We start from the raw sequence: 17,281 nt of genomic DNA, 5'->3' as shown, positions 1-17,281 counted from the left end.
CACTAAGACTGTGAACCCTAGTTGGGACAGGGACTGTGTCCGACCTGATTATTTCGTATTTAGCACAGTGCTTAGCACCTGGAAACTAAAAGCTAGCTCTCTTCCTCCCTTCAAGGCCCTACTGAGAGCTCACCTCCTCCAGGAGGCCTTCCCAGACTGAGCCCCTTCCTTCCTCTCCCCCTCGTCCCCCTCTTCATCCTCCTCATCTTACCTCCTTCCCTTCCCCACAGCACCTGTATATATGTTTGTTCATATTTATTACTCTATTTATTTTACTTGTACATGTCTATTCTATTTATTTTATTTTGTTAGTATGTTTGGTTTTGTTCTCTGTCTCCCCCTTCTAGACTGTGAGCCCACTGTTGGGTAGGGACCGTCTCTATATGTTGCCAACTTGTACTTCCCAAGCGCTTAGTACAGTGCTCTGCACACAGTAAGCGCTCAATAAATATGATTGATTGATTAATAAAGGCCACAACTACTGTTGTAATTAACAGCCAATTGTCAGCTGTGTGACTTTGGGCAAGTCACTTAACTTCTCTGTGCCTGTTACCTCATCTGTAAAATGGGGATTAAGACTGTGAGCCCCCCGTGGGACAACCTGATCACCTTGTAACCGCCCCAGTGATTAGAACAGTGCTTTGCACATAGTAAGCGCTTAATAAATGCTATCATTATTATATTATTATTATTATTAGCTGCTTCTCATCTGCTTCATGTGAGACTGTACTCAAAACACTTGCCCGTGTTTTTAATGGTATTAAGCGCTTACAATGTGTCAAGCACTGTTCTGAGCACTGGAGTAGATACAAACTAATTAGGCCAGAGTCCTTGTCCCTACGTGGGGCTCACATTTTAAGTAGGAGGGAGAACAGGTATTGTGAATCCCCATTTTGCAAATGAGGGGCACGAGGCACCGAGAAGTGACTTGCCCAAAGTCACACAGGGGGTAAGTGGTGGAGCTGGGATTAGAACCCAGGTCCTCTGTGCCCTTTCCACTAGACCTGACTGTCTGATCTGGAGCAGTCATTACCAGTGCCGGCCCACGTCCCTCAGACGTGTAAGCAATGAGAGTTTTAGACGCTTGCCGTAAGGAGAGTCTCACCGGAACCTGCACTTGTTATACTCAGGTTTTGCCAATTTAGGAAAAAAAACAATCTGATGAAGTTATCCTGGTATTAAGTCTTTGCAGAAAGAGAAAAAGTTGGGATAGCCTGGAGCGGTGCTCCTGGGAGGCCTTGTGGGCCAGTAGAAAGAGCACAGTGCCGGGTGGGCGTCAGGAGTTGGCCTGAGTTCCAATCCAGATTCGTCTCGATTATGTCAAGTAATCGCTTTGTGCCTCAATTTTCCTGGCTTTAACAATTATACCTTCCCTTTTAGAGCTCCCAGGGGGTTGGTAAAAAATAAAACAAGATAAAAAATGGCAGCAAAAGCAATAGATGTGAGCGCAAAGTATTGCTTTGAGCAGAGAGCCTAGAAAAGAAGTAAATACATAGAAACAGTCCGAAAACACCCTTTCTGCTTTGGGCCTTTGGAGGATGAATTTCTCTTAAAAAAACAGGTCTGAGCTCCTGTGACATCTTCCTCCGGTTAACCCTTTTTCTTCCTTAGCTCCCCGAATGAATCTAGTCACGAACAAACCTGTCACTTTTATGCCCCTTCCCAGGATCACCCTCATCTCCCTTGGTCTCCTATTATTTTTCCTACTTTCCATCCCCTAACCTCCCATCTCCCAACCGGAGAAGCGACATCCCCTGGTAGAAGAAGCTTGGGGCTGGGAGTCAGGAGACTCGTTCTCACCTGTCCCGCCGTCGACCCCCGGCCCATGTCCTCCCCCTGGCCTGGAATGCCCTCCCTCCACATATCCGCCAAGCTAGCTCTCTTCCTCCCTTCAAAGTCCTACTGACAGCTCACCTCCTCCAAGAGGCCTTCCCAGACTGAGCCCCCTTTTCCCTCTCCTCCTCCCCATCCCCACAGCCCTACTTCCTTCCCCTCCCCACAGCACTTGTATATATATTTGTATAGATTTATTACCCTATTTTGCTTGTACATATTTACTATTCTATTTTTTTGTTAATGATGTGCCTATAGCTTTAATTCTGTTTGTTCTGATGGTTTTGACACCTGTCTACATGTTTTGTTGTCTGTCTCCCCCTTCTAGACTGCGAGCCCGTTGTTGGGTAGGGACCATCTCTATGTGTTGCCAACTTGTACTTCCCAAGCGCTCAGTACGGTGCTGTGCACACAGTAAGCGCTCAATAAATACGATTGAATAATAAATACGATTGAATTGGATGAACCTGGGTTCCAATCCCAGCCCCACTCCTTGCTTACTGTGTAACCTTGAGCAAATCCCTCAGCACATCTGTGCTTGTTTCCTCATCTCAGAAATGAGGACTAAGTAATCAATCAATCAATCAATCATATTTATTGAGCGCTTACTGTGTGCAGAGCACTGTACTAAGCGCTTGGGAAGTACAAGTTGGCAACATATCATCAATCGTATTTATTGAGCGCTTACTATGTGCAGAGCACTGTACTAAGCGCTTGGGGAGTACAAATTGGCAACATATAGAGACAGTCCCTACCCAACAGTGGGCTCACAGTCTACAAGGGCTCACAGTCTAAAAGTACTAGTTCTCTCCCTTCCCCATACGCTGATGAGGGACAGGGGTTGTGTCTGAACTGTTTATCTTGTTTCCTCTCCAGCGCTTAGCACAAAGTAAGCACTGAACTAAGACCACCGTTACTATTATCATCTCCAACCTGCCTGCCACAAGCAAGAGGCAGTAGGGAGGGGAAGTGGGGAGGGGGCAAGCCTGACAATCAGCCATCTGATTTCCAGCCGAAGAGCTCTTTCATCCCTAAAGGACTCTGTGGAGGCCCTCGGCCCAGCCCAGGGGTTGAAGCTGAATTTTATTTAAAGTGCCGGGAGAAACGTCAAGAGTTGTTTGTCCATGTGGAGTTTGTCCTGTGCTCCGGGGGCGGCTGGGAAGCGGAGACTCTGGGGTCACTGGCAGCCGCAGAACGGGGAACACGAACTTGTTTATCAGCCAGAAGGATCGGGGGCCGTTGAGCGAAAGCGGGGTGTCACATGTGTCTTCACACCCCCCCTCGATCTGTCGGGGGCACGAGGCGAAGCTGCCAGGATCGCCGACTTTAATCGAGAGAGCTGAGACGGAGGAAGGGGTGGGCGGATGCTCCGGGGGAATTGGAAGAGAGGACGTGATGTGGGGGGAAAGCGCCGCCATCGAACAGCGCACAGACCGAGATGGGTTTCCTAGCCTCCGTCCATCCCCAAATTCCCCACGCTCTTATTAATTAGCACGGAAATATTGTCGTGTCTGCAGAGAGGATTGCTGAATTGCCAGTGGGAGAGCAGGGTGGGCAGCCGATCAAGTAACTACTAATTAGGTTACTTCCCACTGCTGTTGATGTGCTGGGGGCGTGTTTCTGAGCCAAAATATAAGGGGGTGGGGAGAGAGGAAGGCCAAGACAGAGACAGATGAGCAAGGAGAGAACTATGCTGCTTGTTCAGGAAAATGGATAGTCTGGATGAGAAAAAAGGTCTGTGGTTGGAGACGTTAGGAAGAGGAGCAAGAGCCATTACTCTCTCCTGACCAGTTCGGGATGCTGTGTCTTGACCGAATCCGGGGACCCCCCCACCCCCACCCCCACCTATTCCACACTTTATTGCAAATGCTTTAGACCAGAAAAGTTTCCCCCTATGCGATTTGCCTTGAAATGGAAGGTACAACTTTCCCGAGGCTGTGATTTTCCCCGGGCTGAAGTTTCCCAGTCCTCCCATGAAACACCTCTGTGATGCTCCCTCAGCACTACTTCAGAAGGATCACCACACCCATTCTCTTGCCCGAAGACAAAAGTCAGAGGGAATCTTGAGAGGACAGCTAGGCAAATCCCCCTGGCTTCACAGGGTCCAATTTACTAAACGCTTGGGAGAGTGTAATAGAGCTAGTAGACATAGTCCCTGCCTTCAAGAAGCTTACAGTCTTGGTGGGAGGTGGCGGGGTGGGGGTGGGGGGTAAAACCTGACAAAATATAGAGTATTAGAGTATAAAAATATGTGTCTTAAGTGCTCGGTAGGGGGAAGGGGGTGGAAGTACCCACATAGGGACTGTCTATATATGTTGCCAATTTGTACTTCCCAAGCGCTTAGTACAGTGCTCTGCACACAGTAAGCGCTCAATAAATACGATGATGATGATGACAGAGGATAGGGAGATGAGGTTAATCATAGAAGACCTCCTAGAGATGTGACTTTATGAAGGCTTTCGGAGAACAGTTGTCTGCCAGATAATAATAATGATGACGATGGCATTTATTAAGCACTTATTATGTGCAAAGCACTGTTCTAAGCGCTGGGGAGGTTACAAGGTGATCAGGTTGTCCCATTGCGGGGGGGGGGGGGGCTCAGTCTTCATCCCCATTTGACAGATGAGGGAACTGAGGCCCAGAGAAGTTAAGTGACTTGCCCAAGGTCACACAGCTGACAATTGGCAGAGCGGGGATCTGAACCCATGACCTCTGACTCCAAAGCCCACGCTCTTTCCACTGAGCCACGCGAAGGAGGGCCTGAGTTCCAGCCAGAAGGGAGGACTTGAGCGAGAGGGTGGAGGGAAATCTCTGTCCGAACATGGCAAAGAAAGGATTTTTTTTAACTCCTTTGGAACTTTACAGCTCCATGCACACACAGGTAATATTTACCATTAGATGTCATTGTCTAATCAGTCAATAGCACTTAATGAGCACTTAGTGCTGGAGCAATGTACTAACCGCTTGGGAGAGCACAATAAAATTAGTACACATCATCCCTGCCCTCAGGGAGCTTTTTAATGGTATTTGTTAAACACTTATAATGTGTCAAGCACTATTCTAAGTGCTGGGTAGATGAAAGTTAATCAGTCTGGATAAGGTCTCTGTCCCTCATGGGGCTCACAATGTACGTGGGAGGGAGAACAGGTATTGAATCCCATTTGCTGACTATCTTGTAGGGGTGGGGGGAAAGGCACTGCAATAAGTTAGCAGGAATCAATCAATGTGGTACTTATTGAGCACTTACTATGGGCAGAGCACTATACTAAGAACTTGGGAGAGTATGATACAACAACAGTAAGAGTTTGAAGATATATGAGTAGTTTAGAGTTTGTGTCCCGAAGTGCTAATGTGTGAGTTGGGGAAATGTCCCGGGGAGGGTGGCTATTTACTTGGTCAGTGCTAATAATATCACAGATTCAACCGAGGAACCAACCAACAGGGGGTCTGGAGGGACTGGAGAGGAAACTGGGCCAAATCTGAGTTTTGGACAGCGTAAGTAACTTAAAAAGTGACAAGAGAAGGAAAAAAGTTGAACACTATTACATAATAAAACAAAGTTGAAACCTGGGTCGTGTCTCTCTCGTGTTCAAGTTCTCCTTCCTGTCTGGAACTCCCTCCCCTTTCATATCTGACAGACCAACCCTCCCCCAAGTCTTCAAAGCCCTGCTTAAATCATCTCCTCCGGGAAGCCTTCCCTGTCCCTCTCATTTCCCCACCCTATTCTCCATCCCTTCTGCATTGCTTCTTCACTTGGTTCTGGACTCCATCAGCACTTTGCTACTCTTTCCTCCCAAACCCCACAGCACTAATGTCCACACCGTTTATACCCTGCTCCTTCCCCTTCTTGTAATTTATTTTAACGGCTGTCTCCCCCAGTGGATTGTAAGCTCCTTGAGGGCAGGGATCATATCTACCAACTCCTACTGTATTCTTCCAAGAGTGCTCTGCACAAAAAACCCCTTTCAATATATGCTACCAATTGATTTACAATTGATTTGCCTGCACTGAAACATCAATGTGTGCTCTAAATTGAAAGAAAGGACTATTTTCAGGGGTTGGCCCAGAACTCATCTTTGGGGCCACTGGCTTCACCCAGCTGGCACAGTGGAAAGAGCCCGGGCTTTGGAGTCAGAGGTCATGGGTTCGAATCCCAGCTCCGCCACATGTCTGCTGTGTGACCTTGGGCAAGTCACTTAACTTCTCTGTGCCTCAGTTCCCTCATCTGTAAAATGGGGATTAAAACTGTGAGCCCCCCCCCCCCCCGCCGTGGGACAACCTGATTACCTTGTAAGCTCCCAGCGCTTAGAACAGTGCTTTGCACATGGTAAGCGCTTAACAAATACCATCATTATTATTATTACCCCTTTGTAGTCTTTGCATTGTCTTAGGTTTGGTTGGGAGAAAGGAGAGGCCATCAGGGCAGAAGGGGTTCATTCAGTATTATTTACAGCATCCAATACATACAGGGCACCGTGTTGGGCTCAAGTATAATAATAATGATATCTGTTAGACGGTTACTATGTGGCATGCACTATATTAAAAATCAAGGTAGGTACAAGACAATTAGGTTGGACACAGTCCCTGTCCCACATGGGGCTCAGTGTCTGAGTAGGAGGGAGACCAGGTATTGAATCCCCATTTTACAGATGAGGGAATCAATCAATCAACCAATCGTATTTATTGAGCACTTACTGTGTGCAGAGCACTGTACTAAGCGCTTGGGAAGTACAAGTTGGCAACATATAGAGACAGTCCCTACCCAACAGTGGGCTCACAGTCTAGAAGGGGAAGACAGAGAACAAAACCAAACATACTAACAAAATAAAATAAATAGAATAGATATGTACAAGTAAAATAAATAGAGTAATAAATATGTACAAACATTTACATATATCCAGGTGCTGTGGGGAAGGGAAGGAGGTAAGATGGGGGGTGGGGGGTGACAAGGGGGAGAGGAAGGAAGGGGCTCAGTCTGGGAAGGCCTCTGAGGCACAGAGTAGTTAAGTGACTTGTCCAAGGTCACAAAGCAGGCAAGTGGCAGAGCTGGGATTAGAATCCAGGCCCTCTGACTCCCATGCCTGTGCTCCTTCTGTTAGGCCACGCTGCTTGCCATAAATATAGAACAATAAAAGCAAAAGATCTTACAATCTATAAATGCCCAGATTTAGGATGAGAGAAAATTGAATTCCTCCACTTCCTGCCTGCTCACCTTCTGGTTAGCTATCTTAGTCCATCAGCTGTAATTTTTGAACACCTATTATGTGCAGAGAACTATACTTAGCATTTGGGAGAATAAACTTAAAGCAAATATAATAATAATGATATTTGTTAGACTGTTACTGTGTGGCATACACTATATTAAGAATTGGGGTAGGTACAAGATAATTAGGTTGGACACAGTCCCTGCCCCACATGAGGCTCTAGTCCCACCTTCTAGGAGCTTATAAACTACCGATGGCATTTACAATCTCATTCTAGCTTTAACCTGGGGCTCAGGGGGGAACCTCTTGTATAGGGAGGGGCTTGTTTTCTTACTCTGAATCCAGATTCACATAGGGACTTGTAGTCTAGGGCCTTCACTGGACACTTGTTCAGTTTTGCATACCTCACCTTACTATTCTCCAACTGCAGCCCAGCCCATACACTTTGCTCCTCTAATGCCAACCTACTAACTTCATCTCATTCTCATCTACCTCGGCCTTCATTCTCTCTCCCACCTCTTCCCTCTGGCCTAGAATGCTCTCCCTTTTCTCATCCAACAGACAATTACCCTCCCTGCCTACAAAACGTTATTGAAGGCACAACTCCTCATTCATTTATTCATTCAATCGTATTTATTGAGCACTTACTGTGTGCAGAGCACTGTACTAAGCGATTGGGAAGTACAAGTTGACAACATATAGAGACGGTCCCTACCCAACTACGGGCTCACAGTCTACCTCCTGGAGGCCTTCCTGACTAGGCCCTCATTTCCTCTTTTCCCTCTCCCTTCTGCCTCATCCTGACTTACTGCTTTTATTCACCACCCTCCCCCACCTAGACCTACAGCACTTATGTACATATCTGTAATTTATCTATACTGGGGACTGTCTCCCCCACTAGACTATAAGCTCGTTGTATGCAGGGACTACGTTATATTGTTGTGCTGCACTCTCCCAAGTGCTTAATACAATTCTTTGCACACAGTGAGCACTCAATAAATATAGCACAATTGCTACAGTATCCTCTGAGCTATGTGTAGGGAAAGCTGACCTGATTCCCACTTCTGGACACAGTAAACCATACACAAGCCATCTTAATGGTCCACCCATGCCATTTCCCCTTTCCCTCACCTCTTGGGGTTTGTATCCTAGGAATCAAAGCCTGTGGAAGAACTTTGACATCTTCCAGGTGTGAAAGAGAACGGTTAGTGCAAAGTTATCATTCCAGGCCAGGACCCAGTAGCTAATGAAACAACCATAGATTCTGTGGAGAGATGAATTGCCCTGGAAGGAGCCAAAAAGCTCTTCCCAAAGCTGGAAGGATTATGGCCATATGAAAAAATGGGTTGGGAGTTGGAAGTAGCTGACCTCCTGGGTGACTTTGGGCAAGTACGTTTTGTAGCTTGATTTCTCATTTGTAAGTATTTCCCCTCCCTACCTGGGAAACACTGTGGCCTAGTGAAAAGATCACAGGCCTAGGAGCCAGAGGACCTGAGTTCTAATCCCAGCTTTGCCACTTGCCTTCTCTGTTTTCTCATTTGTAAAATACGGATTCAGTACCTGTTCTCCTTTCTACTTAGACTGTAAAGCCCCATGTGGAACAGGGACCGTATCTGAACCTGATAAACTTGTATTTACACTAGCGCTTAGAACAGTGCATGACCCATAGTAAGCACTTAATACCATAATAATAATATGAGGGCTTGGGAGGCTGTGGTTACCTTCCTGCTCCAGACAAACAGCTGTTGGTTCCGGGGTTAGAAGTCCTACCCCTAAGTGACTGCCCAGAGGCCTTCTGCGAATCCACTTGACCCCCTGGACAGATGTGGCCCGGTTGCTGAAAAGATGTGACTTTTCATTCATTCATTTGTATTTATTGAGCACTTACTGTGTGCAGAACACTGTACTAAGCTGCCTGACTCAGGTCCTAAGATATCATGCAGCAGCAGGGGTTGACAACTTCTTGGGATAAATGAGTGTTCTCAAGCGGCTTGGCGCCCGTTTGTGGAAAGGGATTTAGCTGGTGGACTCAGTCACTCATATTTATGAGTACTGTGTGCAGAGCACTGTACTAAGCCCTTGAGAACATACAATATGACAGTAAAAAGACACATTCCCTGCCCATGACAAGCTTACAATCTAGAGGGGAGACAGACATTGATAGAAATAAGTAAATTGCAGTTATGTACATAAGTGCTGTGGGGCTGGAAGAAGGGATGAATAAAGGGAGCAAGTCAGGGTGACATAGAAGGGAGCGGGAAAAGAGGAAAGGAAGACTTAGTCAGGGAAGACCTCCTGGAGGAGATCTGCCTCAAGAAGGCTTTGGAAGCTGGGAGAGTCCTTGTCTGTTGAAATGAGGAGGAATAGCTGCTCTCTACTCCTTCCCGGGCATGGGCTGCTGTGGATGTAAACTCCCAACTCCAAATTGGGACAAAGCACTCTGCCCTACACCCTTGTGCATGTGGTCTCATTCAGCAATTGCTTGGCTAATAGTTAACATAGTTTGACCCTTGTAGTTCAGACCAGAAAAACAGTGGTCAGATTGCAGTTAACTATTGCCTAGTCATTGCCGAGGTGAATGGGTGTGTGTGTGTGAGAGAGAGATAACTATTCTTGAAAATCAAAGATGATGCTATGGATAGTGAAGTTCACACAGGCATATGGGTGTCACTGGAAAGGCCCCTATGGGGCCAAGAATCATGACCTCACTGAGAAGTCACAAAGGTTACTTCTGGTTGTGAGAAACAGTTTTGCCTAGTAGAAAGAGCACTGATTTGGGAACCAGCGGATTTGGATTCTAATCCTGGCTTTGTCATTTGCCTGCTGTGCAACTTTGGGCAGCTCACTGAATTGCTCAGGGCCCCAGTGTCTTCATCTGTAAAATGGGAATTAAATACCTGTTCTCCTTTCACCCTTACTTTGGTTGCCGCTGGATCCAACAGCTATTTGGGTACTGCGCTAGCACCTATTCCCCTTATCTGTCCCAGTCTGAAAAACTTTGAAAATGAGCTTAGCTTCAGAGCTAATTCCGAACTCTATCTCACTGTTTGATCTTGAATAGGACTCTCGCGTGATGCCAATGTGAACCGTTCAAGGGGTTTGACGAGAGTTGTCGATGAGTGGCCCAGGTCTCCCAGCCTTAAAGAAAGTTAGACAGCAGTACGACTCTGAAGACCTTCACTTTGATCAGGAGCCTCATGCCGTAACGTCGCTGCCTCACTCCGACGGTCTCTGGAGAGGTAGGTAGGTCTTCTTAATTCAGCTTTCTACTTGATTGTCTTAAATTGCCTTCCTAAACAGAGTGCTGTTTGGTAATTCTGTGATGTCATTACCACTGGGTTTGTTTTTTTTAGATTTATCTTGACACTATAACTCTGGGCCACCTCTGCAGAGCTGTTGACAATCATTCACATATAGAAACTCTTTAATGACTCTCTCGCAGATTTCCTATGATGTTCGTAGCCCGTTGAGTTGGGAGATTTACTGGAGGATCAGAAGCCTATGCCAAACTGTAGATCTACTGAGATATTAAGTACATCCAAAGCGGCTTAATTTAGTAAATGGAATATTGTGTTGGTGGTTACAAGCTAATGTCTAACCCATTCACTGAGAAGGAATTTAACAATTGCTACTGAGCTTTTTAATTCTGTGTGGTTCAGTGACTATTTCCATAATTCATCAGGGCTGCTTCCACTTGTACTGAAATCTTCCATGACAATGAGCTTGTCAGATATTGACAATGCTGTGTGAATCTCTTTTAAAAATCTTTCTTCCTCATAGATATCAATCATGTTAGGACCACATGCACTTAAAATTTCAACATAGTGTTTCTGTTTTTGAGTTAGGCTCATTGAGAAGCAGTGTTGCCTATTGGATAGAGCATGGGTTTGGAAGTTGGGAAGACCTGGGTTCTAATCCCAGCTCCACCACTTGTCTGCTGTGTGACCTTGGGCAAGTCACTTCACTGTGCCTCTGTTCCTTCATTTGTAAAGTGGGGATTAAGATTGTGAGTCCCACGTGGGACACGGACTGTGTCCAACCTGATAAGCTTGTATCTATCCCCGTGCTTAGTACAGTGCCTGACACATAATAAGTGCTTTACAAACAAACTGGATGCTCACTGATATCCCTGGTCTGGATGAGAAGACTCAAAAAAAAGCAGGTGTCTTCCTGGGAACTCTTTGTTGTCAGGTTTTGCTCAGAGAAGGGTTTTCAGGACAAAGTGGATTTGCCAAAATCTTTCAAGGGCTAGTCTTGCTGAGGAAGTCTTGCTTTGCCAATGGTGTCCATTTCGGCTGACTTCAGGTCTCCTCATTTCGTAGCACACTGATATTGCTTGACAAGTATTTTTGTTTGTGCTTTTTAATTTATTTTCTACCCTATCACAATTTGCCTATTCCAAATGTCATAGAGGTCAACTCCTCCTTCACCTCCTCCACTTTCCCCGTCTTCCACGTGCACCCATTAATTTTAGTATATTTCTCTTTCCCCTCATCTTGTGAAACGGTGTACTTTATAATCTCACCAAACTAGCCAATCCCACTTTTAGACACTTAATTTTGAAGGTTCCTTTTTTTTTCTAATGGTATTTAAGGGTTTACTCTGTCAGGCACTGAACTAAGCTCTGGGGTAGGTACAAGCTGATCAGGTTGGACAGAGTCGCTATCCCACATGGGGCTCACAGTCTTAATAACCACTTTACAGATGAGGGAACTGAGGCACAAAAAAGTTGTGACTTGTCTGCTGGGCGACCTTGGGCAAGTGATGGAGCCGGGATTAGAACCCAGGTCTGTGGTCTTCCCATTAGATTTTGCTTCTTCCGGGGCTTGTTCCCATAAGCTGAGCCGACAGATCTTTGTGCTTGCCTTATTCAAGGAGGGGTCAATACTCATCTATTGGGGCCCTGCACCTTGGTGGGGCCTGACAACTCTGGGCAGGTCAGATGGCCAGGGCAGGATCAAATCTGTGGAATTATGGTTAATCAATTTTGTGGGGCCACTGTATGCAAGTCTTTTTCTACTGTAAAACAAAGTGATCACAATTCTGGCATTGAGGCTGTTAGCTCTATACTCAATTTGCCTTTTAATGAACTTAAAGCCATTCTGTGGCTATGTTTCAATCTTAAACATGTAGATTGTAGTTTTAACTAAAAATAGCTTATCTTTAGGACAAGCATTAGATCATATATTTGTATTTATATCCTCCTAATTGGAAGCTCGCTGTAGGCTGGGAATGTGTCCATCAGCTCTTATATTGTACTCTCCCAAGTGCTTAGTACAGTGCTCTGAACACAGTAAACACTTAGTAAATATGGTTGATTTATTAATTGCAATGTAGATCATTGTGGATTTATTTTTGCAGGGCTCACTGTGAGCCCGTTGTTGGGTAGGGACCGTCTCTATATGTTGCCGACTTGTGCTTCCCAAGCGCTTAGTACAGTGCTCTGTATACAGTAAGCACTCAATAAATGCGATTGAATGAATGAATTAGTCTAGCCCAGCAGGAACAGTGTTTTTTGTATCCAGTGACGAAGGCTACCGATCCATCTTGTACCACATAGTAAGCGCTTAACAAATACCACAATTATTATTATTATTGTTACTATTAAATCAGCAGCCTTGGCAGTAGTGTTTGTTTCTGGCAGAAGCAGAGGGAAGACTGATCTTTACAGCCTCGGCTCCCTTTGGATGGGGGTGGAGAGGAAGAGGTTTGGTGAGGGGTGGAAAAGTTGCCGGAAAAGGAGGTAGGGACGGTTCCAGAGGAGAGGCCCTGCGGACAGAGCTCCTTGGCCAGGGTCTGAAGACACCAGGGCCGGAGCCGCTGCTCAACACGGTCGCTTCTCCGTCTCCCGCCGAAATGAAGGAGAGTTTAGGTGCTTGAGATTGTTTAGCGTGCCTGAGAAGGGGTTGGCTGTGGTTTTCCCCACCTCCAGTTGCTTTCTGGCAGTGGAGCTGTCTTTGTGGGTGTAGGCGTGTGTCCTGTCCATGCAGTCCCAGGGCCGCAGTTGGACGGGAAACCGTTCTCTTCCAATGGGGCTAAGTCTAAGTTCAGGATCCTACTACTGTCCTCCCACTCCTTACAGTCTGCCGTTTCCCCTGCCTGTAATTTATTCTAATCTCTGCCTCACACTGTAGACTGTAAGCTCCTTGTGGCAGGGGAACGTGTCTGCCAACTCTGTTGCGTTGTATTCCTGCCAACACCTAGTACAGTGCTCTGGACACAGTAAATGTTCAATAAATACCAGCGGTTCGCTGATTTGGGGCAGGGATTGTGCCTACCAACTGTATTGTACTCTCCCAAGTGCTTAGAAAATAGTGCTCTACCCATGGTAAGTGCTCAGTGATGCCATTGAATAATTGATTGCTTGATTGGAGCATGTCTCCCACCTCTCTTATAATGTACTTTCCAGGCACTTAGTACGGTGCTCTGCAGGCAGAAAACACCCAATAAATCAGGTTGATTTGGCTTCCAGTAGCCCAAACGGGGCTGGAGAGGGAGAACTTTTGACCATCTAAGTTCAGGATTGATTCGGCCTGATTCTGCTTAATAACTAGTTAGATGAGCAGCGCTGATAACAAGCTTCAGATAACTAGTTAGATGAGGGAGGGAGAATAGGAATTGAATCTCCATTTTACAGATGAGGAAACAGAGGCCCAGAGAAGTGAAGTGACTTTGCACAAGGTCATTTAGAGGGCAAGTGGTGGAGCGGGGATTAGAATCCAGATCCTCTGACCCCCAGGCCTGTGAACTATTTTTTTTTTTTAGCTATTTGTAAAGCGTTTACTGTATGTCAAACAATGTTCTAAGCACTGGGGCAGAAACAAGTCAATTATATCAGACAGGGTCCCTGTCTCACATGAGGTTAATAGTCTAAGTAGGAGGGACAACAAGTATCCCCATTGTACAGTTGAGGAAACTGAGGCACAGAGACATTAAGTGACTAGCCCAAGGTCACACAGCAAGGAAGTGGCAGAGTCATGATTAGAACACAGGGCCTCTGACTCCAGGCCCACACACCTACCATGCTGTTCCCAAAAGCTGGAACTCCCTCCTTCCTCATATCGGCTCTCCTCTTCCTGCATGCCTTCACTGATTAATTGCCAGCACTCGAGTCATGGAAGTCCATCAGCCATCCCTAGTAGTGACATACTTCTACCCCCTCTCAGCACTTGGGTATATATGTTTATTTAATTGTATATCCTATCGTTAATTCGGATGGCTTTGTAAATGCTTTTATGTCTACCGCCCCCATCACTGGAGTGGAAACCCTTTGTGGGCAAGGAATCTATCATCCCAGCTCCACCACCTGTCTTCTGTGTGACCTTGGGCAAGTCACTTAACTTCTCTGTGCCTCAGTTACCTCATCTGTCAAATGGGGATTAAGACTGTGAGCCCCATGTGTGTTGACCTTATTATTATTATCAATCGTATTTATTTATTGAGTGCTTACTGTGTGCAGAGCACTGTACTAAGCACTTGGGAAGTACAAGTTGGCAACATATAGAGACAGTCCCTACCCAGCAGTGGTCTCACAGTCTAAAAGTAAAGTAATAATAATGATTGTGGTATGTAAGTGCTTACTATTTGTCAAGCACTGGGGTAGATACAAGGTAGTTAGGTTGGACACTGTCTTTGTCCCACATGGGGCTCACAGCCTTAATCCCCATTTTATAGATGAGGTAACTGAGGCACAGAGAAGTTATTACTAGCCCAAGGTCACACAGCAGACATGTGGTGGAGCTGGGGTTAGAACGCAGGTCCTTCTGACGCCCAGGCCTGTGCTTTCTCCACTAGGCCATGCTGGTTCTTGATCTTGCCTGTTTTGTACTTCCCACTGCCTTAGAACAACGCCCTGCTTCCCGCAGGTGCTCCCTGAATGTTATTACTGGTATTTGTTTCCTGTCCCTTCACTCGAGCTCCTTAGGTATCTTGGGGTCGCCCGTTGCTCTTGTGCATCCCAAATGTCGCTTCACTGCTCGGAGATGGTCTGTGGTTCAGCACCTTGTCATTCGTGATCCCATTTTGCCACCTGACGTCCAGCAGTAGGCCCCTCTGTGGAGGCCCTTATGGGACAGAGGACTGAACCTTTGTGTGGCTCTTCAACCTACCCAACCATTGAAGCTGGAGTGGCTATAAAGGTCAAAATAATCAGATTTTAGCATGAGAAGAATTGACTTTTGGAGCTGAGTAGTACCTGAGTCTAGTGAAAGCAACAGCACTGTGAATTCCCACCGTGACTCCAGCATACCTTTGTCCCACCCTGCTCCACTGGGGATATTCGCAAGAGGAGCAACTGAGGCAGCTAGAGATTTGTTACCATCGAGCTGGGAATGGAGGTGGAGCCTGCCGTGTCTGTTTTCAATCAAGCAGTGGGCTTTATTGAGCTCTTACTGTGCGCAGAGCACTGTACTAAGTGCTTGAGAGGTTTGTGAGCCTGAGGGCAATTGAAAATCATCCCCAGGCACAGCAGTGGGAACACACAAAGTCCCCCACCTCAAAGCTGCCAAACCCTGTCCCCCAAACCCACTCTTGGGTAGGGACTGTCTCTGTATGTTGCCACCTTGTACTTCCCAAGCACTTAGTACAGTGCTCTGCACACAGTAAGCGCTCAATAAATATGATTGATTGATTGATTGACCTGAGTTCCAGTCCTGTCTCACACCTGCTTGCTGTGTGACCTTGGGCAAAACACTTAACTTTTCTGTTTCCTCATCCCTAAAATGAAAACTCAATACCTCTTCTCCCTCCCACTTAGTCTGTGAGCCCCAGGTGGGACAGGGACTGTGTCCAACATTATTGATTTTTATCTCTTCCAGCGCTTAAAACAGTGCGTGACACGTAGTAAGCACTTAACACCCTCCTATTTGAACTGTGAGCCTCGTGAGCAAGAAACTGTATCTGAGCTGATTATGTTGTATCTTTCCGCAGCACTGAGCACATAGCAAAGGCTTAAAATACAATTATCATTGTTTGTTCTTGTTGTTATTATCCTCATACCAAAAAGGTTTGCCTTAGTGTGCGTAGTTTTTTTTTTTTAAATGGTATTTTTTGAGCACTTTCCATATGCCAGGCACTCTACTAAGTACCAGGGTAGATACAAGCTAACCAGGTTGGATACAGTCCATGTCCCACACGGGGCTCACAGTCTTAATCCTCATTTTACAGATGAGGCACCGAGAAGTGAAGTGACTTGCCCGAGGCCACCCAGCAGAAAAACGGTGGAGCTGGAATTAGAACCTGGGTCCTTCTGATTCCCGGGCCCATGCTCTATTCACTTGGCCACACTGCTTCTCTTTGTGGGAGGAAGTATGGCCCACATGAAAGAAATCAATCAATCGTATTTATTGAGTACTTACTATGTGCAAAGCATTGCACCAAGCACTTGGAAGCATGCAATACAACGGAATTACAGTGCTTTGCACATAGTAAGTGTTTAATAAATGCCATTATAAAAAAAAAATTAGCAGGCATGTTCCCTGCCACTCCAACTTCCAAGCGAGTTGGGGAGAGATGGGGGGTGGAGGAGCTGAGGAAAAAGGGGGGCTTAGTCTGGAAAAGCCTCCTGGAGGAGGCAGTTGCAGTAGTGAAGGTAGTATAGGATAAGTGCTTGGATCAGCATGGTAGTAGTTTGGATAGAGAGGAAAGGGTGAATTTTAGCAATGTTGTGAAGGTAGAACTGACTGGATTTGATGACATCGAATGTATGGGTGGAATGAGAGAGATGAGTCGAGGACAATGCCAAGTTCAAGGGCTTGTGATGTAGGGAGGATAGTGGTATTGTCTACAGTGATGGGAAAGACGGGGGGAGGACAGAGTTCGGGTGGGAAGATAAAGGAGTTCAGTTTTGAAAGTAAAGGAGGGGAGCCAGTGTGACACAGCATGAAGGTATGTCAGCCCCTTCAGCCCTGAGTGAATTATCAGTGCTAATCGACAGCCCGGAGAGAACGCCTCGCTCTATGGCGCTCCTGTATCAGTAGCCTGCTGGGAGCCAGCAAGGCATGTATGAACCTACCAGCTCACGGAGAGCAGTAAGCACCCTCATCCTTGGCCCCAAGAAGCCTGCCTTGCTGCGGAGCTCTTGAAGGGGCCCTTCATCCTTCCTGACCCAGCAGCGGGGAAGGGCACGATCGTGGCAAGCCCTGGCGCCCTCCGGCTTGTACATTTCGGGAATTCAGCTCGAAGCCCGGAGGAGCCATAGGGGGTTCAGGGTGGGATGATCCCTTGCTCAAGAACAGGACTAAGTG

The sequence above is a fragment of the Tachyglossus aculeatus genome, chromosome 1 (assembly GCF_015852505.1).
Source record: "Tachyglossus aculeatus isolate mTacAcu1 chromosome 1, mTacAcu1.pri, whole genome shotgun sequence".
Lineage (NCBI taxonomy): Eukaryota > Metazoa > Chordata > Mammalia > Monotremata > Tachyglossidae > Tachyglossus > Tachyglossus aculeatus.
Note: the sequence above shows the minus strand (reverse complement) of the source record.